General features: G+C 42.5%; 1 protein-coding gene across 3 annotated transcripts in view; it reads left to right on the top strand.

Moving 5' to 3' along the window:
• The window catches only part of LOC110535204 (TGF-beta receptor type-1), a 78,357-nt gene that overhangs the window by 8,846 nt on the left and 43,264 nt on the right, over positions 1-26,247 (top strand). The window lies entirely within an intron of this gene.

Below are 26,247 nucleotides of genomic sequence, written 5' to 3'. Positions count from 1 at the left end.
AAAAATGTCAGGTCCTTTGTATGAATGCATAGTATCAGAGAGGAAGAGGCAAAGCAAGAGGTTTCACTCTCGCCAGAATCTGTCCAAAAAAAAGCCCAATGTGTTTCTATGGGTTATTTTGGACCTAAGCTTGTCGCCTTCCTTCCCGCCTTGGGCCGACTCCCATTGTTAGGGCGGAAACATAAGTATCTCGTCATTATATACAGACCTATAATAGTATTTTGCTGGTCACGTCATTTTACTGTTTTGGAAACAATTTAACTGTTTGTTGACTGGTTGATTGAGGGTTTGTTTGTCGGTAGCAAAATTGACCAAACTTAGCCATGACTGAGAAGCTCCATCAGACCATCAGAAATCAGACATCCCCAAATTAGCACTTGGCTACATTTGTGCACAGCAGGCCAGGTACTTATCAGGACAAAGAAACCAGAGACATCCTCATTTCTCACTTTTTATTTATATATATATTTTTACCTTTTATTTAACTAGGCAAGTTTGTTCTTAACTAATTCTTATTTACAATGATAACCTACTGTTCCTAGGTCAACTGCCTTGTTCAGGGGCAGTACGGCATATTTTTACCTTGTACACTTGGGGATTCGAACTTGAAACCTTGCGGTTACTGGCAAACGCTCTAACCTGCTAGGGAAAAAACATCAAAATCAAATGTATTTATATAGATAGCCCTTTGTACATCAGCTGATATCTCAAAGTGCTGTACAGAAACCCAGCCTAAAACCCCAAACAGCAAGCAATGCAGGTGTAGAAGCACGGTGGCTAGGAAAAACTCCCTAGGAAGAAACCTAGAGAGTAACCAGGCTATGTGGGGTAGCCAGTCCTCTTCTGGCTGTGCCGGGTGGAGATTATAACAGAACATGGCCAAGATGTTCAAATGTTCATAAATGACCAGCATGGTCGAATAATAATAGGCAGAACAGTTGAAACTGGAGCAGCAGCACGGCCAGGTGGACTGGGGACAGTAAAGAGTCATCATGTCAGGTAGTCCTGAGGCATGGTCCTAGGGCTGAGAGAGAGAGAGAGAACAAACTGACCCTAGCCCCCCGACACAAACTACTGCAGCATATGACACCCCCGGACAGGGCCAAACCGGAAGGATATAACCCCACCCATTTGCCAAAGCACAGCCCCTACGCCACTAGAGGGATATCTTCAACCACCAACTTACCATCCTGAGATAAGGCCGAGTATAGCCCACAAAGATCTCCGCCATGGCACAACCCAAGGGGGGGGGTGCCAACCCAGACAGGAAGATCACATCAGTGACTCAACCCACTCAAGTGACGCACCCCTCCTAGGGACGGTATGAAAGAGCCCTAGTAAGCCAGTGACTCCAGCCCCTGTAATAGAGGGGAACCGGCCAGGCAGAGACAGCAAGGGTGGTTCGTTGCTCCAGAGCCTTTCCGTTCATCTTCACACTCCTGGGCCAGACTACACTCAATCATATGACCCACTGAAGAGATGAGTCTTCAGTAAAGATTTAAAGGTTGAGACCGAGTTTGCGTCTCTCACATGGGTAGGCAGACCATTCCATAAAAATGGAGCTCTATAGGAGAAAGCCCTGCCTCCAGCTGTTTGCTTAGAACTTCTAGGGACAAGAAGGAGGCCTGTGTCTTGTGACCATAACGTACGTGTAGGTATGTACGGCAGGACCAAATCAGAGAGCTAGGTAGGAGCAAGCCTTGCCTTGACAGGAAGCCAGTGTAGGAAGGCTAATATGATGATTTTTTGGGGTTCTAGTCAGGATTCTAGCAGCCGTATTTAGCACTAACTGAAGTTTATTTAGTGCTTTAGCCGGAAAGTAGAGCATTGCAGTAGTCTAACCTAGAAATGACAAAAGCATGGATTAATTTTTCTGCATCGTTTTTGGAAAGAAAGTTTCTGATTTTTGCAATGTTACGTAGATGGAAAAAAGCTGTCCTTGAAACAGTCTTGATATGTTCTTCAAAAGAGAGATCAGGGTCCAGAGTAACGCCGAGGTCCTATTTATTTGAGACGACTGTACAACCATTAATATTAATTGTCAGATTCAACAGAAGATCTAGCTACCTCCTAGGCTACCTGCTAGGCACCTGCCGCCCCACATGAACCTCTCCAAACCAAAATATATAGTTTTTTAAATTATAAAAATTGACAACTCGTAAATGATGGTTATGAAATATACCAGAAACAAGTGTAGCAGCTTGTGAACTCTGGAAACAACATTTCCACTCAGAATGAGAAGTGGTTAGAGCGTTGGACTAGTAACCGGAAAGTTGCAAGTTCAAACCCCCCGAGCTGACAAGGTACAAATCTGTTATTCTGCCCCTGAACAAGGCAGTTAACCCACTGTTCCTAGGCCGTCATTGAAAATAAGAATTTGTTCTTATCTGACTTGCCTAGTTAAATAAATAAACAATTATAAAATAACTCTTGGAAGCATGTATTAACCAAAAAAGTGTTTTAAACAAATCACAATATATTTGAGATTCTTCATATGCTGAGCAGTTGAAGTAGTTCCCACATATGCTGAGCACTTGTTGGCTGCTTTTCCAGTATGTATTTACTTTCAGAATTTAGACTTGAACTAGCAGACTGGTTTAGACCACTGTGACTTCACATCACATCCCTCCTGTCCTGCTGCCACTTCTCTCAGCCTGGTCTAGTCAATGAGAGTTCGGCTACCCCAAGGCTGACTGGGTGGCGCAAAGCACAGACTACCCCAGCCGTAAGCTAAGCTCTGGAACATATTTATGTTTTAGATATTTTTAATTTTATACTTTTTTGTTGTTGTTTTTGACAGGGAAGTTTTATACTGAGACTAAGGTCTCTCTTTCAGTTGAGCCCTGCATAAATAACTAAATAAACATATTTATTTAGAGATATAGATATTAAGAAAAATACATTTATTAACATTAACATATAATTTATCTGAACAGACCAATTGGGGCCAGAACATCTCATTTCATTGTAAGATCTCTGTTGTTCCACATTTCAAAGCCCGTGTGTCTGTAACATCTGTCAGGTGTTCCACATTCAATGTGTGTGTGTGTGCGCAAGGAAAGGCAGCGACTCAGACAATTTGCATAGTAGTGTAGAGAGGATGAGGTCGCACCAATTTGGCATAGAGAATGTGATACTCACGTTGTGTGATTTATCAGCGAGAAAGAACTCTGTCCCAGGTGAACATTGTTTCAAGTATAGTGTGCTACATCGAAGTAGGCCATCCGTTATTTCAGTGTTCGTGGTGGTGACTGGCTCTGTCTTGTTGCCCTCGGCAGGAGAGGACCAATGCCTGACCCGGTTGGTCTGAGTGGATTGTCATAAACTCTTGAGATTTAAAGAAGAGCATTGGTACAAGATAAAACTGTAATTAGAGGCTACGCCGACTTAAAGGCAATGTCCTGAAAGAGTTTTCTAGCCACACACTCGAAGATGGGATGCGTATTATCAGTGGGCTATCAACAACGAAAAATGTAGCCAGTGATATGTTCACATTCCAATAGTTGTTGATTTACATGATATGCTGAGCCCATCAAGGAATCGTATTCCAATTGAACAAGATTACCTTTTTTCTAGAGGAGTTCTACTTCTGTAATTCGTTTTAGTATCACGCCTGTAAATCGTACTGTGCTTTTTAATGAATGAAAAATTCTGACGAAGAGACAAAGTAGGCCTTACCCACCATTTTACTGTAAGAGAACGCACAGGCTATCAATTGGCGCAGTCGTCTATACACCACAAAGAAACGAGGACTCCTTTCTCTCGCTCTCTCTCCACTGCTGCATAGCAATTGAACGGGTCGCTCTGCTATTGAATGCGAGATAATTCAATTACCTCATTAGAGGTTGCAGCCACAGGCTCCAAAGATGTGAAAATCCAATTGCCATTGATTTCTGAAATCTGAGGCTGTTGTCTTTTTGCTTCTCTTTTTGCAGTGAACCGGGTATTAGATTAAACTTTATACCATCCTTTTCATTTGCAGCCTCTCTGGGGAGGGGGGGGCTCTTCGGTGCAGCAGGCACTTGAAGCTTGGTCTTAGCAAACTCCACCCCCCCCCCCCCCCCCCCCCCCCTAACACTGTTAGAAAATGTCTTATTTAGTTGTAATCAGATTGTGCGCTATGGAATGAAGTTAATTGGAGGCATTAGAGGACTTCAATGACTCCAGATGATATGAGGCTCTCAAAATGCCAGTGTAAATCACAAAGGTCTTGCTGTTGCCGAAATGCATTATTGACGACTGCATGTTTCATTCAGATAAATGTGCCGTCGCCCTCCGAAACAAGTTTAACCCCCATGCGGCTTGCTGCTTACCAGAATTGGACCCTTATCAGTGTGAAGTCAGCCACGTTCTCTGCTCTATGTGGTAATGCTTTGTCAGTTGTGTTTGCATAGGGGGCAAAGAGGAGAAATCTCTTGATTTGGTTCTGACAGTTAACTGAATGGACCTAGGCCAGCCTATCGTCTAAACAGCCTTGCTGTCAATCAGTACATCTTCTTTGAACCTGGAGAGACCAGACTTTTCCTAAGTGCCTCCTAGCAGCTGTTCCCACTAGATGGCCAATGCTGCTAAGTCAAATTTGGCGATATACGGTGCATTTGGAAAGTATTCAGACCCCTTGACTTTTCCCACATTTTGTTATGTTACAGCCTTATTATAAAATGGATGAAATCGTTTTTTACCCTTTATAAATCTTCACACAATAACTGATAATGACAAAGCAAAAACAGGTTTTAAATTTTTTTGCAAATGTATTAAAAAAACAAACCTGAAATATCACATTTACAAAGTATTCAGACCCGTTACTCTGTACTTTGTTGAAGCACATTTGGCAGCGATTACAGCCTCGAGTGTTCTACGGTATGATGCTACAAGCTTGGCACACCTGTATTTGGGGAGTTTCTCCCATTCTTCTCTGCAGATCCTCTCATGCTCTGTTAGGTTGGCTGGGGAGTGTCGCTGCACAGCTGTTTTCAGCTCTCTCCAGAGATGTTCGATCAAGGTTCAAGTTTGGGTTCTGGCTGGGCCACTCAGAGACTTGTCCCGAAGCCACTCCTGCCTTGTCTTGGCTGTGTGCTTAGGGTTGTTGTCCTGTTGGAAGGTGAACCTTCGCCAACAGTCTGAGGTCCCGAGCGCTCTGGAGCAGGTTTTCATCATGGTTCTCTCTGTACTTTGCTCCGTTCATCTTTCCTTCGATCCCGGCAAGTCTCCCAGTCCCTGCTGGTGGAAAAACTTCCCCACATCATGATGCTGCCACCACCATGCTTCACTGTAGGGATGGTGCCAGGTTTCTTCCCAGACATGATATTTGGCATACAGGCCAAAGAATTCAATCTTGGTTTCATCAGACCAGAGAATATTGTTTCTCATGGCCTGAAAGTTCTTTAGGTGCTTTTTTGGCAAACTCCAAGTCGGCTGTCGTGCCTTTTGACTGAGGAGTGGCTTCAGTCTACCTAATGTTCCCTGCAGCCTGTAACCAGCCGCTGGCTCTCTCTGGGTCAAGGCCAGCATTATTTTAGCCTCAAATATCTTAGTCCACCTGCCTATGGTCTGGCCTAGTTGCCTTAGTGGTTTTAAGGCATGGTGGAGGACTGACTGTTCCCTCTACCTAGTAGTGACAGCTGAGACAGTGAGCTGTACCCTGTGTGCCAGCAGCCTCTCTAAGTGTTAGGTATGCTGTTTAATAATGTCTTAGGGCTGCAATCCTGTTAACGGGATCGAAATGACAACAGCCAGTGAAAGTGCAGGGCGCCAAATTCAAAACAACATAAATAATAATAATTAAAATTCCTCAAACATGCATGAATCTTATACCGTCTTAAAGGTAATCTTGTTGTTAATCCCACCACAGTGTCCGTTTTCAAATAGGCTTTACAGCGAAAGCACCACAAACGATTATGTTAGGTCACCACCAACTCACAGAATAATTCAGCCATTTTTCCAGCCAAAGAGAGGAGTCACAAAAAGCAGAAATAGAGATCAAATTAATCACTAACCTTTGATGATCTTCATCAGATGACACTCCTAGGACTTCATGTTACACAATACATGTATGTTTTGTTTGATAAAGTTCATATTTATATCACAAAATCTCAGTATACATTGATGCGTTACGTTCACTAGTTCCAAAAACATCCAGTGATATTGCAGAGCCACATCATTTTACAGAAATACTCATTCTAAATGTCTATAAGTACAATTGTTAGACATGGAAATATAGATATACCTCTCCTTAATGCAACCTCTGTGTCAGATTTCAAAAAAACTTTACGGAAAAAGCAAACCATGCAATAATCTGAGACGGTGCTCATAAAATAAATACAATTATCTGCCATGTTGGAGTTAACAGAAATCAGATATCACATTTTAAATATTCCCTTTGACGTTCTTCATCAGAATGCAGTCCCAGGAATCCTAGTTCCACAATAAATGCTTGATTTGTTCGATAATGTCCATTATTTATGTCCAAGTAGCTACTTTTGTTAGCGCGTTTAGTACACAAATCCAAACGCTCGTGCAGGTCCAGCCGAACTTCAGACGAAAACTTCAAAAACGTATATTACAGGTCGAAGAAACTTGTCAAACTAAGTATAGAATCAATCTTTACGATGTTATCATAAATCTTCAGTAAAGTTCCAACTGGAGAATTCCTATGTCTGTAGAGAAGCCATGGAACGCAGGTCTCTCTCATGTGAAATGCACGTGACCAGGACCTGGCTCTCTGCCAGACCACTGACTCAAAGAGCTCCCATCTGGTTGCACAACCAGGTTCCACAACACAGTAGAAGCATCATTCAAGTTTATAAAGACGGTTGACATCTAGTGGAAACCCTAGGAAGTGCAACTTTATCCATATCCCACTGTGTATTCAATAGGGGCTGGGTTGAAAATCGACCAACCTCAGATTTTCCACTTCCTGTTTGGATTTCTTCTCAGGTTTTTGTCTGCCATACGAGTTCTGTTATACTCCGACATCACTCAGTTTTAGAAACTTCAGTGTTTTCTATCCAATACTAATAATAATATGCATATATTAGCAACTGAGACTGTGGAACTAGGATTCCTGGGTCGTTGACTCTGGGCACCTCTGGGCACCTTTCATCCAAGCTACTCAATACTGCCCCTGCAGCCATAAGAAGTTAGATTCACTTTTTTTTTCTCCACCCAGAACCAGAGTCTGTCTCCTCTCTTGGGATAGAGGATGTGAGCCCTCGCTGCCTTATTGGGATGCAAAACTAAATTTCTGCTGGAGCATCCATAAGTGATTAGGTGTGATATGCCTGGGCTGGTACACAGTGTCCCTGATCTGGAGGGCAGGCGCTGGGCTGATTCGTAGAGCAACGCACCGCCATGCCCCAATGGGCACTCTGTTGCTACTACCCCATCCCAGTGTACCTACTGAATCCTTAACACACCTATCCAATCAGGGTTGTGTGGAGCCCCCAGTGCGCTGAGCACATTTATTTTGTTGTATTGGGCAATTCCACAGTAACAGAATTACGCTTTGGCTCTGATTTTCACTTTAAAATGTATGCCAAACAAAAAACACAATGGGAATTACACCATGGGTTCCTGATAGATAGGGCGACAGGTAGCCTAGTGGTTAGAGCGTTGGGCTAGTAACCGAAAGGTCCCCGGTTCAAATACCTGAGCCGTCAAGGTGAAAAATCTGTGTCATTTGAGCAAGGCACTTAACCCTAATTTGCTCCAGGGGCGCCGTACCACTATGGCTGACCCTGTAAAGCACATTTCTCTGCACCTATCATGCTACTATGGCTGACCCTGTAAAACAACACATTTCTCTGCACCTATCATACCACTATGGCTGACCCTGTAAAACAACATTTCTCTGCACCTATCATACTACTATGGCTGACCCTGTAAAACAACATTTCTCTGCACCTATCATACTACTATGGCTGACCCTGTAAAACAACATTTCTCTGCACCTATCATACTACTATGGCTGACCCTGTAAAACACATTTCTCTGCACCTATCATACTACTATGGCTGACCCTGTAAAACAACATTTCTCTGCACCTATCATACCACTATGGCTGACCCTGTAAAACACATTTCTCTGCACCTATCATACTACTATGGCTGACCCTGTAAAACACATTTCTCTGCACCTATCATACTACTATGGCTGACCCTGTAAAACAACATTTCTCTGCACCTATCATACTACTATGGCTGACCCTGTAAAACACATTTCTCTGCACCTATCCGGTGTGTGACACAATATATATTTTTTTTATCTGTACTCTATAGAAATGCATAATTATGGTTATCATTCTCCATGGTGATGTATCCTGAATAGGTACACAAAAGTAGAAATATGCAATATCCTTCTTTTGCAAATAGCCACATTTGGCTATTATTGTAATGCGCTCCGCCCCCAAACAAAAACCGGAGGGCGGGGGATGCTAACTGGTCATTTATAACAGCAGTCCGGGAAAACTAGGGGACCTCAGAGGTGTGGAGGAGGAAGGAGAGGAGTAGAGGGAGTAGAGAGGGGGGAGTAGAGGGGGAGAAGGAGGAGAGCCCGAGGGAGGAGGAGAGCCCGAGGGAGGGGGGGGGGGGAGGAGGAGAGCCCAGGGGGGAGGAGGAAGAAGGTGAGCTGGGGAAGGGTAGCTGGCTCGGGTCTAGCTTGAATTTGAAACCTGTCTGGAATCCATTTGAGTACACTAGCGACAAACCGGCGAGGCTCTGTGTAGTGTGGCTGGTCGCTCATCTGTAACTAGCCTGTACCATTTGTACAAGTCAGGTTGCTTAGTCACTGCTCTCAGGCCCTGCTCTCAGGCCCTGCCCTCATGCTGTGCCGCCAGTTTCTGCTTTCAGCACATACACTGCTAGAGTTCTCGTCTGGTTGGTAGAACTAAAGTCCGTTTAGAAAGGTTGATGTAACATATTCATTATATTTGGCAGGTAGTAGTAGTGATGGCACAATTACCGTATAATTGTGTAATCTATGATTCTGGATGAAAACTGTCATAAAAATAACCATCATTACTCGTATTATTATATATATATTTTTTGCGTTTGAGTCAGGTTCTGCGGTAGTGTTGTCACAATACTAGAACGTTTACTTCGATACCAGGTTTAGTATCACAATACTTGACACTGTCGTGATACTCAATAGATAAACTCTCTGTTCAGTTGTTGGGCATCTTGAGTTCAATATCATTACGGCAGGGGGCGGCAGGGTAGCCTAGTGGTTAGAGCGTTGGACTAGTAACCGGAAGGTTGCGAGTTCAAACCCCCGAGCTGACAAGGTACAAATCTGTCGTTCTGCCCCTGAACAGGCAGTTAACCCACTGTTCCCAGGCCGTCATTGAAAATAAGAATTTGTTCTTAACTGACTTGCCTGGTTAAATAAAGGTAAAAAAAAAAAAAAAAAAAAAAAATTACATTATTCAACATTTTACATCAACATTTTTCAGGGACAGACATATATGCATCAATTTGACTTTGGTAAAAAATAATCTAACTACGTAATAATTTAGTTGATTTGTAAATCTCTATTGATTTAAACTGGGTAAATCAAGATGTAGCCTAGGCCTATTAACAGTACAGGTGAATGCATATTCACCTGTATATGAGTCTCTGATCTGAAGGTTAGCAATGCTAACAAGTACATGTAATATCCCATTAGAGAATGCTAACTACATGCTAATGAACGAGTCTCTGACCTGAAGTATTCGCTGTACAGACAACCCAGCTCATAAATTATACAAGTAACTACAGTTTGCTGCACGCACAAAACAAATATTGATCCAGGAGGTGTTACCAAGCGGTGCTTGATTTTGGAAGAAGCTAACCACTTAGCTAGATGGCTAACTAGCTACAAAATTAGCAAACCAAAATGCAGAACTGCAGAGCATTTTTAGCACTTTTTTAGTCAGATAACCTAATAGTTGTTATGAGAGATCTAGCTGGCAAACATTTACTTGTTAATTCCATACTGTGACTTCTATGCCACATGAGTGGGGAGCTAACATGATGCACGCCAGACTCCCAGTACAGGCTGGAGCAGGTATGGCGTGCGCTGCATTAGGTGGATCCGTGAGACACATTTGACAGAGGTACCGAAATAAATAATTCTAGTACCGAACAGTTTTTTTTCCTCCTATTGTTCTATTAATCGAAGAAGTACCGGAGTTTTGGTATACCGTTCGAAACTATAATGTGGTAACATGAACTCCTTTACAACGTGATGAAACAACCAAGGTGTTGTATCAAACAAGTATTTGGTAGTCTAGGCAACCCCCCCCCCCCCCCCCCCCCCCCCCCCTCCCTGCAGCAGTACGTGCAGTCAGAAGCTGTCACCGCCCTAGGTAAGTAGTGTGATTTTGCTCATCAGTTCAGATGCGCCTCCTATACAGATTCATGCTGAGTGGATGCCCTTTCTGTCGATCTCAACGTAATCCAACCAGCCATGCATGCTCACAACACAGCCTTCCTAATGTCCATCTGGCAGTTGTTAATTTGATTCCACTAAATACTTTCCCAGACTGCTGCTTCAGGTAATGATTAGCAGTGCTTGTCTTTTTAACTGGAGGTTCCTGGAGGCGGGTTAAGGGGGGTCCTGGGAGACAGAACGATGTGGGGGAACATAGAATGACGTACCTTCTCTACTTTTTACGCATCAGCTCGGTGCAAATGTAAATTATGCGTCGGAACTCCAGACTTAGATTGGACCAAATTCCTTTCATGCCCCCCTCCGCTAGAGTGTTGACTAGAGGTCGACCGATTAATCGGAATGGCCGATTTATTAGGGCCAATTTAAAGTTTTCATTACATTCGGAAATCGGTATTTTTGGCCGCCGATTTGCCTTTTTTATTTTTTATACCTTTTATTTAACTAGGCAAGTCAGTTGAACACATTCTTATTTTCAATGACGACCGAGGAACGGTGGGTTAACTGCCTCGTTCAGGGGCAGAACGACAGATTTTCACCTTGTCAGCCCGGGGGATCCAATCTTGCAACATTTTATAGTTAACTAGTCCAACGCAATAACGACCTGCCTCTCTCTCGTTGCACTCCACAAGGAGACCGCCTGTTACGCGAATGCAGTAAGCCAAGGTAAGTTGCTAGTTAGCATTAAACTTATCTTTATAAACAATCAATCATAATCACTAGTTAACTACACATGGTTGATGATATTACTAGATATTACCTAGCGTGTCCTGCGTTGCATATAATCTGACTGAGCATACAAGTATCTAAGTATCTGACTGAGCGGTGGTAGGCAGAAGCAGGCGCGTGAACATTCATTCAAACAGCACTTTCGTGCATTTTGCAAGCAGCTCTTCGTTGTGCGTCAAGCATTGCGCTGTTTATGACTTCAAGTCTATCAACTCCCGAGATGAGGCTGGTGTAACCGAAGTGAAATGGCTAGCTAGTTAGCGCGCGCTAATAGCGTTTCAAGCGTCACTCGCTCTGAGCTTTCTAGTAGTTGTTCCCCTTGCTCTGCATGGTTAACGCTGCTTCGATGGTGGCTGTTGTCGTTGTGTTGCTGGTTCGAGCCCAGGGAGGAGCGAGGAGAGGGACAGAAGCTATACTGTTACACTGGCAATACTAAAGTGCCTATAAGAACATCCAATAGTCAAAGGTTAATGAAATACAAATGGTATAGAGGGAAATAGTTCTATAATAACTACAACCTAAAACTTCTTACCTGGGAATATTGAAGACTCATGTTAAAAGGAACCACCAGCTTTCATATGTTCTCATGTTCTGAACAAGGAACTGAAACGTTAGTTTTCTTACATGGCACATATTGCACTTTTACTTTCTTCTCCAATACTTTGTTTTTGCATTGTTTAAACCAAATTGAACATGTTTCATTATTTATTTGAGGCTAAATTGATTTTATTGATATATTATATTAAGTTAAAATAAGTGTTCATTCAATGTTGTTGTAATTGTCATTATTACAAATAAATAAATAAAAAATTGGCCGATGTATCGGTATTTGGTCCTCCAATAATCGTTATCGGTATCGGCGTTGAAAAATCATAATCGGTCAACCTCTAGTGTTGACCCGAGTGCCCGGGCTTGTCACTAGGTCTCGCCTATTTGTTCCTTCCTCTTTGTCTCACTGTTACAAGAGGCAGGGGGTGAGATTTTACCCCCCTAACTGCATACTGACAGCTATGCCTTGTTCGTGCGTTGCCTGGTTACGGCATGCTGGTGAAAAAAATTGTGTAGTGTTTAATGGATTAAAGGCTGTGGCTCGAGGCTCTGTGTGCGCTAGGCGCTTGGCACTGGACTAGTGTGGGTAGTAGCGTGGCTGGGCCACACGGGGCAGGGCAGCGTGTCACCAGACATCAAACCTCCCTCACCTCTTTCCTCCTCTTGGGTTAGGATGAGCCCCCATTGGAATATTGGAGGCTGATAGCTGAAAACGACCTCTTCTCCTCAAATCCTCCCCCCTTCCTCTGTTCCTCCTCTTCTACCCTCTTCCTCTTTCCACTCCCTCTCTATCTCCCTTTCTATGTTGGTCCCAGAAAGCCTTCTCTTGGCACCGCCTCCATGCCAGCAGGGGCTCATTGACTTAACGTGGATATACACATTTACACTCTTCTGGTCTCTCGTTCTTTCTCCGTCTTCCTCTCCTTCAAAACCTAGCTCGGCAGCCAATCAGATGTGGATTGTGGAAGGCCCTCTTCCAACTCCCTCTCTCTGCTCTGGTTACGGCTGCGTGATATGGCCTAAAAATGATATCTAGGTTTTAATTACTTTTCTAAATAAGCTTTGTAGCACAATTTTAAAGGTCAATACACTACATTTCAAACAGTCAGTAATCTATTGAATACAGGGCTTGTAAAATTATACCTAAGCTTAATATAAGCCTTTAACCAGAAGACACACTAATAATATAACTATTTTATCAAAATAGGTTCACCTGATTTTTTTTTAATGCAATAATACATGAAGTTTGTCGATAAAAATTCCCTTTTTGTTACAAATGTAACCACAACCATTAGTGCTAAGTGACTAGTGCTTAAAAAAATATATATGTTCGGTTTAATTTCAATTATTAAAAAATAATCAATAATAATCAATCGATTTGCAGTTTAGATATGTTTTATCTTTTTAAACATTAAATTCACTATGCATTATGTAGGTTGAATGTATTAACACAGAATAAAAGTCCCGTGATGGTATTGACTGCCCATGACTGCTGATCACTTAACCATAATTTATTCATATTACTTTACTATTTCATTCCAAGTCATCACATCTTTGTAGAGCTGCAGTCTGACAAAATCACAATTTTTAGTAGTTCTTCAAAGTAAAAAAAAAATACCTTGTTTTGTGACTGCTGAATACCAACTATCAGTCACTTAGATCATGTATTTTCAGTCAGAGATACATCGGGAAGAAACTGCTATTTATCCCATCTTGATCACTCATTCTTCTCTCTTACATCGTTCGGCATGTTTTTTTTTTTTTACGCCTGCAAGTTTAGACACGCAGTGGATTATGGTCATTGTAGTTAACTACATAGTTTCCAACAGGCCTATGTTCTAACTCCCTACTACGTCGCACAGTTCGGGCATATGATCTGATTGCACTACACTATTTTATGGTCTACTTGCGGCGCCGACAAAGATGGCCGCCTCGCTTTGTGTTCCTAGGAAACTATGCAGTATTTTTTTTTTTCTTTTTTCGTGTTATTTCTTGCATTGGTACCCCAGGTAATCTTAGGTTTTATTACATACAGTCGGGAGGAACTACTGGATATAAGAGCAACGCCAACTCACCATCATGACGACCAGGAATACCACTTTCCTGAAGCGGATCCTGTGTTTTGCCCACCACCCAGGACAATGGATCGGATCCCAGCCGGTGAACCAAAACAACGACGCCGTAAAAGGGGCAGACGAAGCGGTCTTCTGGTCAGGCTCCGGAGACGGGCGCACCGCTCCCGAGCATACTACTCGCCAATGTCCAGTCTCTTGACAACAAGCTTGATGAAATCCGAGCAAGGGTAGCATTCCAGAGAGACATCAGAGACTGTAACGTTCTTTGCTTCACAGAAACATGGCTCACTCGAGACATGCTTTCGCAGTCGGTACAGCCAGCTGGTTTCTTCACGCATCGCGCCGACAGAAACAAGCATCTTTCTGATAAGAAGAGGGGCGGGGGGGGGGGGGGGGGGTGTATGCCTTATGATTAACGAGACATGGTGTGATCATAACAACATACAGGAACTCAAGTCCTTCTGTTCACCTGACTTAGAATTCCTCACAATCAAATGTTGACCGCATTATCTACCAAGAGAATTCTCTTCGATTATAATCACAGCCGCATATATTCTCCCCCAAGCAGACGCATCGATGGCCCTGAACAAACTTTATTTCACTCTATGTAAACTGCAAACCACATATCCTGAGGCTGCATTCATTGTAGCTGGAGATTTTAACAAGGCTAATCTGAAAACTAGACTCCCTAAATTCCATCAGCATATCGATTGTGCTACCAGGGCTGGAAAAACCCTGGGTCATTGTTATTCTAACTTCCGCGACGCATATAAGGCCCTCCCCCGCCCTCCTTTTGGAAAAGCTGACCACTACTCAATTTTTGTTGCTCCCTGCCTATAGACAGAGACTGAAACAGGAAGCTCCTGCGCTCAGGTCTGTACAACGCTGGTCCGACCAATCTGATTCCACGCTTCAAGATTGCTTCGATCACGTGGATTGGAATATGTTCCGCATTGCGTCAAATAACAACATTGATGAATACGCTGTTCGGTGAGCGAGTTTATTAGCAAGTGCATCGGCGATGTTGTTCCCACAACAATCTCTCAAGCACAAGTCCACGTGCTAGTGAGTAGCCAGCTAAACTTTGTATTTAAATTCTAGCCAAGGTTGGCAGTTGATGTTACTCTTCAATAACACAAACCCCAAATCAAATCGGGGCGGAGGAAAATTAGGTTTATTCAAAGCAGACAAGTCATGCTTGGAAGTAGATGGTATATGTTCATGCTCCCCTGTCCTCAGTCATTGTCTACAGTGAACAAAGGAACAGGAGGTAGTTTATAACCAAGCCCTAGCCTGTGGTTGACCAATTAGAATTCCTTGCAATAAAACTGGGCCAATGGCCAAAAAGCAAGTATCCTATTTCAGGCTCACTGTATAGACAAATTCCTCCCATGGCTCTGACCCATTGCTAATGTAATACCCTATTGCAGAAAAATCTCTCTTTCCATTGATCGTTAGTACTGTATTGACTATTAGTCCTCTTGACCTTTAGTGCTGTATTGACCTCTCGTCTCTGCGTTGTGTATTTATCTTCAAATTATTCTTATACCAACTTGGATCTATTTGCCTGCTAACAAGGTAGAACAGTTGAACTGTTATGAATACACCCTCTTGCCCGTCTCCAACTGTTTGAACAACACGGCCTGTTCATTTTGTTTAGATGTTGAAATCCAAATGGCCTACCTGGAAAAAGACAATGCTTATTTCTCAGAATGAGAACGAGTTGCCAATTCCTTATGTATAAATTGATATTTTTATGCTTTATCGCACATTTTTATAAAACACAGGCTAAACAGTCTGGGGGCTAAAATGCTGCGAGCAGTACCACAATGCTGTGCGCGACAAACAACATTAATAATCCACAGTGATGTTTGTTGATACTCCCGTCTTAGTTCTGTTCTCAATGTGGGGAGTTAAGAAAGGGTTCGTTCTCCTCTATAACAGTAAAATAATGTGTCCATATGACTGATTTAAAAAAAAAAATGTCGGACCAAACATCAAAATATAAATAGCGAGTTGAAACTGCTTGTTGTCAGAGAGGAAGAAGTGATCTTTCGGTCTCGTTGTGAGTGGCAGGGGGAGGAGGGGCTTGGTGTCTGTGCGAATGGTAGGCGTGGGTGGTATACAGTCCATTCGAAAGGTATTCAGAACCCTTGACTTTTTCCATATTTTGTTACGGTACAGCCTTGTTTTAAAATTGATGAGGGGGATTTTATTTTATTTTTTATTTTTTTTACATCTACACACAATACCCCATAATGACAAAGCAGAAACTTAGAGAAAAAAAAATATGTGCAAATGTATTAAAAATAAACTGATATCACATTTCCATATGGGCTGTCATTGTAAATAAGAATGTGTTCTTAACTGACTTGCCTAGATAAACCAAGGTTACACATAAGTATTCAGACCCTTTACTCAGTACTTGAAGCATCTTTGGCAGTGATTACAGCCCCGAGTCTTCTTGGGTATGACGCTACAAGCTTGGCACACCTGTACTTGGGAGTTTCTCTCATTCTCTGCAGATCCTCTCAAGCTCTGTCAGGTTCGATGGGGAGCGTTGCTGCACAGCTATTTTCAGGTCTCTGTCGCTCTCTTGCTCTCGATGTTCGATCGGGTTCAAGTCCTGGCTCTGGCTGGCTCAAGGACATTCAGAGACTTGTCCAGAAGCCACTCCTGTGTTGTCTTGGCTGTGTGCTTAGGGTTGTTGTCCGGTTGGAAGGTGAACCTTCATCCCCGGTCTGAGGTCCTGAGCTCTCTGGAGCAGGTTTTCATCAAGGGTCTCTCTGTACTTTTCTCCGTTCATCTTTCCCATGATCCTGACTCATTTCCCAGTCCCTGCCGCTGAAAAACATCCACACGGCAGGTGAGTCCAGCTGTGTATTGACAGGGGTCACATTTAATATTGAAAGTCAGGTCTTTTTTTTTGTTGTTGCTTCAATTTGTGATCAAGGACGTGCAACCTAAGTTTTCCTTCACAAAAAATACATTTGTGCAACAAATTCGGCAGAAAATTCGCTTCATTTTCATCAGATGACAACAGAACTGCAACGCTATTTGGCTGGCAGCCACACAAGTAAATTAGCTTACAATGAAAGGCAAGATCTTTTTTTTTTTGCAAAAACAACACATGGCCATCATATTTCTGTTTTATCAAAAAGAAAGAATAAAGAATTTAGCCAACTACATTTCCTAATGTTTTGCTTGGCTACACCGAGAAAAGCAGCTGGGAAAAGCAGCTGGGAAAAGCAGCTGGGAAAAGTAGCTGTTTGCTGATAGAATGGCTGTTTTGAATTTTCATCCGAGTGGAGAACTTCAACTGAAGCACAACATTTTGTCTGATGCCGAGCATTAAGACTCATTTCAGATCTGTGTTTACAAATCGCATTAAGATATTTCTTTTGAGTTTATCTTTTTTTTCCGACTTGAGAAATGAGGAATTCTGCTTTAACGCGACACCTAAGTTTAAGACGCTACTTATCTCAGTAAGTGGCTGAATGAATAAGTAGACGGGGCCATCATATTGTGTTTAGCTTTCTGCTGTGTTTGAGAAGTCAAAGCACTTTTGGATGAGTTATTTTTTACAGCTGCCACTGCTATCTTTTTGATTTCCTTGCAGTTTTTATCCTCTCTGTTCTCGGCCCTTCTGCTCCTCCCCCCATCTTCTGGAGAGCAGAGCAGGCAGATCCGTTTCCCTAGCGACTCCGGACTCCACACAGACACAGCGTGTACACATGTTGCTCCAGAGCCAGTACTGTTCTTCCTCAGACAAGCACGTAAGACTTTGTTCATTTGTAAAATGTCTCTCATTCACATTCACTTGTAAATGTCCAAACTCACCAAAATTTACTTTTGATAGCACCTACCTAATAATATTTATAACTTTATGAGCTGGATTGCCTGTCTTTGCTATTTTTTTTTTTTTTTTGTTTGCTCTCATTAGCATATTTAGCTAGCAGCCTCCATGGAAATTCGCTATTACTTGTGCTAATTGTATTAGCATTCTGGTAATAGATGCCCAATTGTATGACTATGTTAAAATCTGCATACCGCCCAACCTTAGCGAGTGGCATGTTGCACAATGCCCTTACGGAGGCGAGACCAAAAAGACAAACATTCATAAGAACTGAAAAAATATTGACTGCTCTGTTCTTGCGAAACATCGCGCTATGACACGAATGCAAATTAATTCTATAAACTACCCTAATATGGTTTGTGTTCTTTGCCTCTGATGTCTTCTGTCCCCCTTGTTTCCTCGACATCGAGGTTTTCTCAGACTTGCAAGATGTTTGATGGCATTGTCATTGGCCATGTGTTAGCATGTTGTCTAGGGTCATTACACATCTGGCAAAGTTTATTGTAGTTTTTTGTTAATATGTTAACATTTGAGTTATTTACATTTTGAATACATTTTGAAAGGGCTTTCTTTGGGAAAGTGACGACATCCTAACCTTTATTTTCAGGTAACAAGAACAACCATATTGTCTCTGATCTGTCTACCAGAGACTAGTCCCCACAGTATCTAGCTACCATATTGCAGCCCTGTTCTGTAGTTCCTCTGACATGCTGCCTGGTCCATGAGCGAAACAACGAGGGGGGGGGGTTATGCTGTGTGCTGACGGGTCAAAGTGCCCCCCCCCTCGTTGTTTCCCCCCAGAAAATATAATATAAATAACACGTGGCTGGTCACTGCACCATACACAGCTACGGGTGGGGAAAAAAGAGGGAGCGTGATAGAGAAAGGAGAGGCCACTTCCCGGCATACAGCCAAGAGGCCACCATGACTGAGGGCAAGGAGACGAGGGGGAAAGAGCAAGGAGACGAGGGGGAAAGAGCAAGGAGACGAGGGGGAAAGAGCAAGGAGACGAGGGGGAAAGAGCAAGGAGACGAGGGGGAAAGAGCAAGGAGACGAGGGGGAAAGAGCAAGGAGACGAGGGGGAAAGAGCAAGGAGACGAGGGGGAAAGAGCAAGGAGACGAGGGGGAAAGAGCAAGGAGACGAGGGGGAAAGAGCAAGGAGACGAGGGGGAAAGAGCAAGGAGACGAGGGGGAAAGAGCAAGGAGACGAGGGGGGAAGAGCAAGGGGAAGAGGGGGGAAGAGCAAGGAGACGAGGGGGGAAGAGCAAGGAGACGAGGGGGGAAGAGCAAGGAGACGAGGATGTATGTATGAGACGAGGATATCAGTAGAAGGGATTGCTGCCTGCCAGGCGGCAGGTCGAGCAGGGCTCAGTCAGGCATGAATGAGTCCCTGCCTGGCAGGCCCAAGCTCTGCTCTACTCTGAGTGCAGCTAAGGCCCTAGAGTGGTGCTGTAGTGGAAGAATGAGAGGGGATACTCGCGACTTGGCAAGCGTGGGAGCCTAGCGTGTTGATTCAATTTGGCATTGTCTGGATGGATGGCTATATATTTGCTTCTCACAAGAGAGAGTCACGTCTTCGCCGGTGGCAATCTCCAGGTTGAAACATTTCTCACAGAAGTCACCGGGATCACTGACGCCAGGAGAGGTGTGACGACTAATGAAAACTTTTAATTGACTAAATTTAATGTTACTGTGTGAGTTAATTGTCATATTTGGATTGTTTCAGGAGTTCATAAAGAGCTATGAATGTTGCTGTGTTTCATTGTACTGTACGTGCTATGGATGGATGTTTGTTTCATTGTACTGTGTGAATGTATGAATGAAAAATGTATTTTCGTGTCAAATCGCCAACCCATCCCTTATGGGATTAATTGACACAAAGTGAATTATTGTAACGTTTGTGTGTTTTATCATGCGTCTCCATCTTTTACACGAACAGACTAACATGTTCTGCAGGTCTTGTTCAGTGTCCGCCATCATAATAATATCATCAGTATATACTTAGCATTTCATCATACCTTCCTCCAATATCTTCTCTGTTATTTTACCAGGTAAGTTGACTGAGAACACATTCTGAGTTGCAGCAACAACCTGGGGAATAGTTACAGAGGAGAGGGATGAATGAGCCAATTGTAAACTGGGGATTATTAGGTGACCGTGATGGTTTGAGGGTCAGATTGGGAATTTAGCCAGGACACCAGGGTTAACACGCCTACACTTACGATAAGTGCCATGGGATCTTTAATGATCGCAGAGAGTCAGGACACCGGGGTAACGTCCCATCTGAAAGACGGTACCCTACACAGGGCATTGTCCCTAATCACTGCCCTCGGGGATTGGGATATTTTTTTTAGACCAGAGGAAAGGGTGCCTCCTACTGGCCCTCCACCACTTCCAGCAGCATCTGGTCTCCCATCCAGGGACTGACCAGGACCAACCCTGCTTAGCTTCAGAAGCAAGCCTGCAGTGGTAGGCAGGGTGGTATGCTGCTGGCATGCAATATCGAACTGTTTAATTTATTTAGCTATGGATGGTGTTTCATTGCACTGTAAGTGCTATGGATGTTGTGTTACAGAGACTGTTATTCTATTCAGTGAAATGTCCAATGGTAAAATGTTATTCACAATATACATATCCTATATTATAGGTCTCTAACTGTGCATCTTTGATTTAACTTAATCATTTAATGCTAAGACATCGATTGCAAGATATTAGCTCGTTGTCCCTTAGCCTCTTAATGACGGTAAACTTAGACGCGTACATCTTATCGTATTGTGAGTAGTGACACAAGCCTTGCTCTCTAGGCTGTACCCACAGGATACGATTATGGGCCTATAGTATTCACATAGTAATGGAGTTGGATGGATGGAATGTAGTTTATTATTGTTATTATTCCACATTTTTCACACATCTACATAATGGAGACGTCTCATCGTCAGTCGATGGGGATTTCCACTAACCTACATAATGGTTGGATAATATCCACCAAACTATAAATGGTCATTTATCCAGTTGATGGGGATTTTCTATTACGCTACAGTGCTGCCCAGACCTCGGGGACTGGGCTATATGTGGGCCCTTACTACCTTACCCAGACCTAGAGGACAAGGCTCTCTGTGGGCCCTGCCCTTAGTACCCGATCCTGACCAAGCGACTAGGCTATATCTGGGCCATGCCCTTACTACTATACCCAGGGCTAGGGGACTGGACTATATGTGGGTCCATACTTACCTTACCCAGGCCTAGGGGACTAGGCTATATGTGGGTCCTTACTACCTTACCCAGGGCTAGGGGACTAGGCTATATGTGGGTCCTTACCCAGGGCTAGGGGACTAGGCTATATGTGGGTCCTTACCCAGGGCTAGGGGACTAGGCTATATGTGGGTCCTTACCCAGGGCTAGGGGACTAGGCTATATGTGGGTCCTTATTACCTTACCCCTTAACACCTACCCCTCTGTTTTTTATTTATTTAGTGAGACTGGGACTACCTCATTGCCACAGTACCGCTGAGTGGTTTTATTTTTTTTCTCTCTCTCGAACATGATTGAGATTAACAGTAGGGGGAGCCATTTTAAGAAATGAATTAGGAAATAATTCCAATTATACCTCGAGTTGATATTTTGTCACGAGAGCTATTTTTTTACCGGGCAGCTTTTGTTGACTCGTTGTATCTCAGCTAGCCAGCAGGCGGGTTGGAGGAAGTGACAGAGAGCAGGGTTTTTATTTCTTTATATATTTATTTAAATGTTTTCTCCCTACTGAATTTAGTTGAACGCATTACCTGTAATTCACTCTGTATGAGAACTTCTGCTAAATGACTTCAATGTAAATGTAGTAATCTCCTTGGGTGTAGTCTGTACATGTAGCTTGTTTTATCCAGCCCAGCTCTTTATACACTTGATTCAGCTGATCAAAGTCCATGTGGTCAGGAGATGAGCTGACACATATATCCAACATCCTCTTTCAGGGACAGAAACAGACTGGTGTGACTGACCAGCCAGCCACTACCCCTAAAGTCTGGTCTGAGATCAGATGAGACACCCCCCCTTCCTCATTCAGCCACGGTGTGTTGTTTTCGTGTAGCCGTAGTCGCTGTGTCTGTGATTCATTTTCCAAGCGGGCAGTGAGTTACACCCCCCCCCCCCCAGATCCAGAATAGGAACAGGCTGTGACTGAGACAACTTGTCCCAACCCTGACTGTCTCTGTCTGTCACACCCATCCTGCTGTTCTGGCAGACACTGAAACATGACAGACTAGTCTCCTCTCAACACTGTTAGCCTAAATGATTTAATCTCTTTCCTCAGTTTATCTTCAATGATCACTGATAGGCGATAGGTTTGGAACCTAGATTTCCATCATGGTGCCTTGACATGCCATGTTGGTTAAGAGCAGTGCTGTTTAACTTAATTACAACATTTCTCATGTTTTATGATAGGAGGGGAAGCAAGGAAGTTCAGGTCTATTGGGCTCTAGAGCCAAGGTGTCTTTCCCATGACCATAAATAGCATAGAGAAGCATAGAGAAATCAGTGGGGTGTGGTGAAGTTGTTTTTAACTAATGCAGTTGATTGGTGACGATGACATTAACATTTTTTTGTATTTATTAGGGATTAGGGAAAACAACCTCTCACTCAACGTCAACAAAACAAAAGAGATGATTGTGGACTTCAGGAAACAGCAGAGGGAGCATCGATGGGACAGTAGTGGAGAGGGTAGTAAGTTTTAAGTTCCTCGGCGTTCACATCACAGGCAAACTGAAATGGTCCACCATCACAGACAGTGTGGCGAAGAAGGCGCAACAACGCCTCTTCAACCTAAGTAGGCGGAAGAAATTTGGCTTGTCACCCAAACCCTGACAAACCTTTACAGAGGCACAATCGAGAGCATTCTGTCGGGCTGTATCACAAACTACCTGCCCTCCATGACACCTAGAGCACCCAATGTCACAGGAAGGTCAAAAAGATCATCAAGGACAACAACCACCTGAGCCACTGCCTGTTCACACCGCTACCATCCAGAAGGTTAGGTCAGTACAGGTGCATTAAAGCTGGGACCGAGAGATAGAAGCTGTTTTTCAATCTCAAGGCCGTCAGACTGCTAAACAGCAATCATTTACTCAGTGAGGCTGCTGCCTACATTGAGACCCAATCACTGGCCACTTTAATACATTGATCACTAGTCACTGTAAACAATGCCACTTTAAATAATGCCACTTTAATAATGTTTACATATCTTACATTAGTCATATCACATGTATATACTGTATGTATTTTATACCATCTATAGCACCTTCCATGTGCCGCTCAGCCATATAAACGCATCCATATAAACCAAATGACGTCACAGATCTTTGGACTGCGCTTGTTGTCATTGCAGGCAAACTCAAAGCTGTGCGTTACAGAGAAGACATCCTCCCTCATGTGGTACCCTTCCTGCAGGCTTATCTTGACAATGAACCCCCCCCCCCCCACCCACCAGATACTGACTGTTACTTTTGATTTTGTCCCCTCCTTTGTTCAGGGACTCATTATTCCATTTCTGTTAGTCACATGTCTATGGAACTTGTTCAGTTTATGTCTCAGTTGTTGAATCTTGTTATGTTCATACAAATATTTACTCGTGTTAAGTTTGCTGGAAATAAATGCAGTTGACAGTGAGAGGATGTTTCTTTTTTCGCTGCTATTATCTTTCACCCCTTTTTTAGATTTGTGTGTATTTGGTAGTTGTCGGGGAATTGTTAGATTTACTTATTAGATATGACTGTTGGAACTAGAAGCACAGTCATTTCCCTACGCTCGCATTAACATCTGCTAACCATGTGCATGTGACCAATACAATTTTATTTTATTTTGAACCTTTTAGCAGAGGTGGAGAGATGTTTTTAATCTGCAAGAGCCCTGGCTGCAAAAAGGCTGAGCAAGGAAGCTTAGAGGCAGTGAGCCCCCGGGTGGTGAGGTGGATCACCTTAGAGACCAGCTAACATTGTTGAACACTTGTTGTTTATTGTAGCAAACTGGGCTGAGTTTTATTTTTATTTTTTTGCACTGTAGCTATTTATCTGTTGTTTTTAGCTGTAAACTCACTCAGAACACGTATCGTGTACACACACACACACGCTGTTATGTGATATTGCACTCTGGTATTTTATCATACGCTTTGTCGAGTTTCTTTTTGTAGGGTAGAAATCATTCTTGAGTCATTTTTTTCTTGGTATTAATTAGAGGTCGGCCGATTTTATAATTTTTGATCTCCGATACTGATTATTGGAGGACCAAAAAAATGCTGATTTGCCGATTTTTAACATGCCTATTTAAATACTAATAATGACAATTACAACAATACTGAATGAACAATTAACACTTTTATTTTAACTTAATATAATACATAAATAAATCAATTTGGTCTCAAATAAATAATGAAACATGTTCAATTTGGTTTAAATTTGGCAAAAACACAGTGTTGGAGAAGAAAGTAAAAGTGCAATATGTGCCATGTAAAAAAAGCTAACGTTTAAGTTCCTTGCTCAGAACATGAGAACATATGAAAGTTGGTGGTTCCTTTTAACATGGGTCTTCAATATTCCCAGGTAGGACGTTTTAGGTTGTAGTTATTATAGGACTATTTCTACCATGTGTTTTTCATAGACCTTTGACTATTGGATGTTCTTATGGGCACTATAGTACTGCCAGCCTAATCTCTGGAGTTGATAGGCTTGAAGTCATAAACAGAGCAAGCATTGCTAGGAGCTGCTGGCAAACGCAGGAAAGTGCTGTTTGAATGAATGCTTACGAGCCTGCTGCTGCCTACCACCACTCAGTCAGATTGCTATATCAAATCATAGACTTGATTATAATATAATAAACACACAGAAATACTACTCTTAGGTCATTAATATGGCCAAATCTGCAAACTATCATTTCGAAAACAAAACGTTTATTCTTTCAGTGAAATATGGAACAGTTCCGTATTTTATCGAACGTGCGGCAACCCGAAGTCTAAATATTGCTGTTACATTGCACAACCTTCAATGTTATGTCATAATTATATAAAATTCTGTCAAATTAATTAGTCTTTGTTAGGAAGAAATGGCCTTCACACAGTTTGCAATGAGCCAGGCTGCCCAAACTGCTGCATATACCCTGACTCTGCTTACACTGAACGCAAGAGAAGTGACACAATTTCCCTAGTTAATATTGACTGTTAACATGAAATTCTGTAAACTAAATATGCAGGTTTAAAAAAAATATATTTGTGCATTGATTTTTAAAAAAGGCATTTATGTTTATGGTTAGGTACATTAGTGCAACGATTGTGGTTTTCTCAAATATTCGCGAATGTGCTTTTGTTAAATCATCACCCGTTTGGCGACGTTGAAGTAGGCTGTGATTCGATGATAAATTAACAGGCACCGCATTGATTACATGCAACGCAGGACAAGCTAGTTAACCTAGTAATATCATCAACCATGTGACGGCACATGTTCCCCAAGGGGTACCACACCCCCCCCCCCCCCCGCTCAACTGAAACAGTGGCGCACAGAATGCAAAAATATTCTTAGAAATATTTAACCTCCACACATTAACAAGTCCAATAGCTCAAATGAAAGGTAAACACCTTGTTCATCTACCCAGCGAGTCAGATTTCTAAAATGTTTAACGGCGAAAACATAGCACATATTTATGTCAAACCACCACCAAAGACACAGCCGATATACAGCCATTTTGTCGAACAAAAGATGCAATCACAAACGCAGGATTAAAAGAAAAATAATTCACTAACCTTTTGAAAATCTTCATCAGATGATAGTAATAGGACATGTTACACAGTACATTTGTTTTTTCAATAATATGCTATTTATATCCATAAATCTCCGTTTACATTGACGCCATGTTCAGAAAATGCTCAAAAATGTCCAGAGAGATTATACATAGCACCGCCAGATAACAGAAATAAACATCATAAACTTTGACTAAATATACATGTTCTACATATAGTTAGAAAGATACACTGCTTCTTAATGCAACCGCTGTGCCACATTTATTTTTAACGTTACAGAATTAGTTCACTATGTAATAATCTGAGACGGCGCTCAGACGTAAGCAATATTTCTCCGCTATGTTGGAGTCAACAGAAATACAAAATTACAACATAAATATTCCCTTACTTTTGATGGTCTTCGATCAGAATGTAGTGGAAGGAGTCATACTTACCTAATATATAGTTTGGTTTCAGTTGGTGTGTCCTTACTGTAGCATATGCTACGAGTTCCAGCTGCATTGCATCCAAAATGACTACTGGTCCCGAACAGTTGCGCATCAAAACTTCAAAATTACATATTATATGTCGACTAAACTGGTCAAACTAAGTGCAGAATCAAGCTTTAGGATGTTCTAAACGTACAAAACAATTCTCAATTCAACCGGTCAATGTTACTGCTTCTGAGGCGAGCTGGAACAAAGGAAGGGCTGTGACCAATTCGCGCCCTAACGCGCAGGTATTTTCTCGCGACACTCACTCTTTTCCCTCCCAAAGGGTCAAAACTCGCGGGATTTGAACAATTAAACACTGTACTGAATGAGGACATCTAGTGGAAGACATAGAAAGTGTCTCCA

The sequence above is a fragment of the Oncorhynchus mykiss genome, chromosome 11 (assembly GCF_013265735.2).
Source record: "Oncorhynchus mykiss isolate Arlee chromosome 11, USDA_OmykA_1.1, whole genome shotgun sequence".
Taxonomy (NCBI): domain Eukaryota; kingdom Metazoa; phylum Chordata; class Actinopteri; order Salmoniformes; family Salmonidae; genus Oncorhynchus; species Oncorhynchus mykiss.
This window is presented reverse-complemented; position numbering and strand designations above follow the sequence as displayed.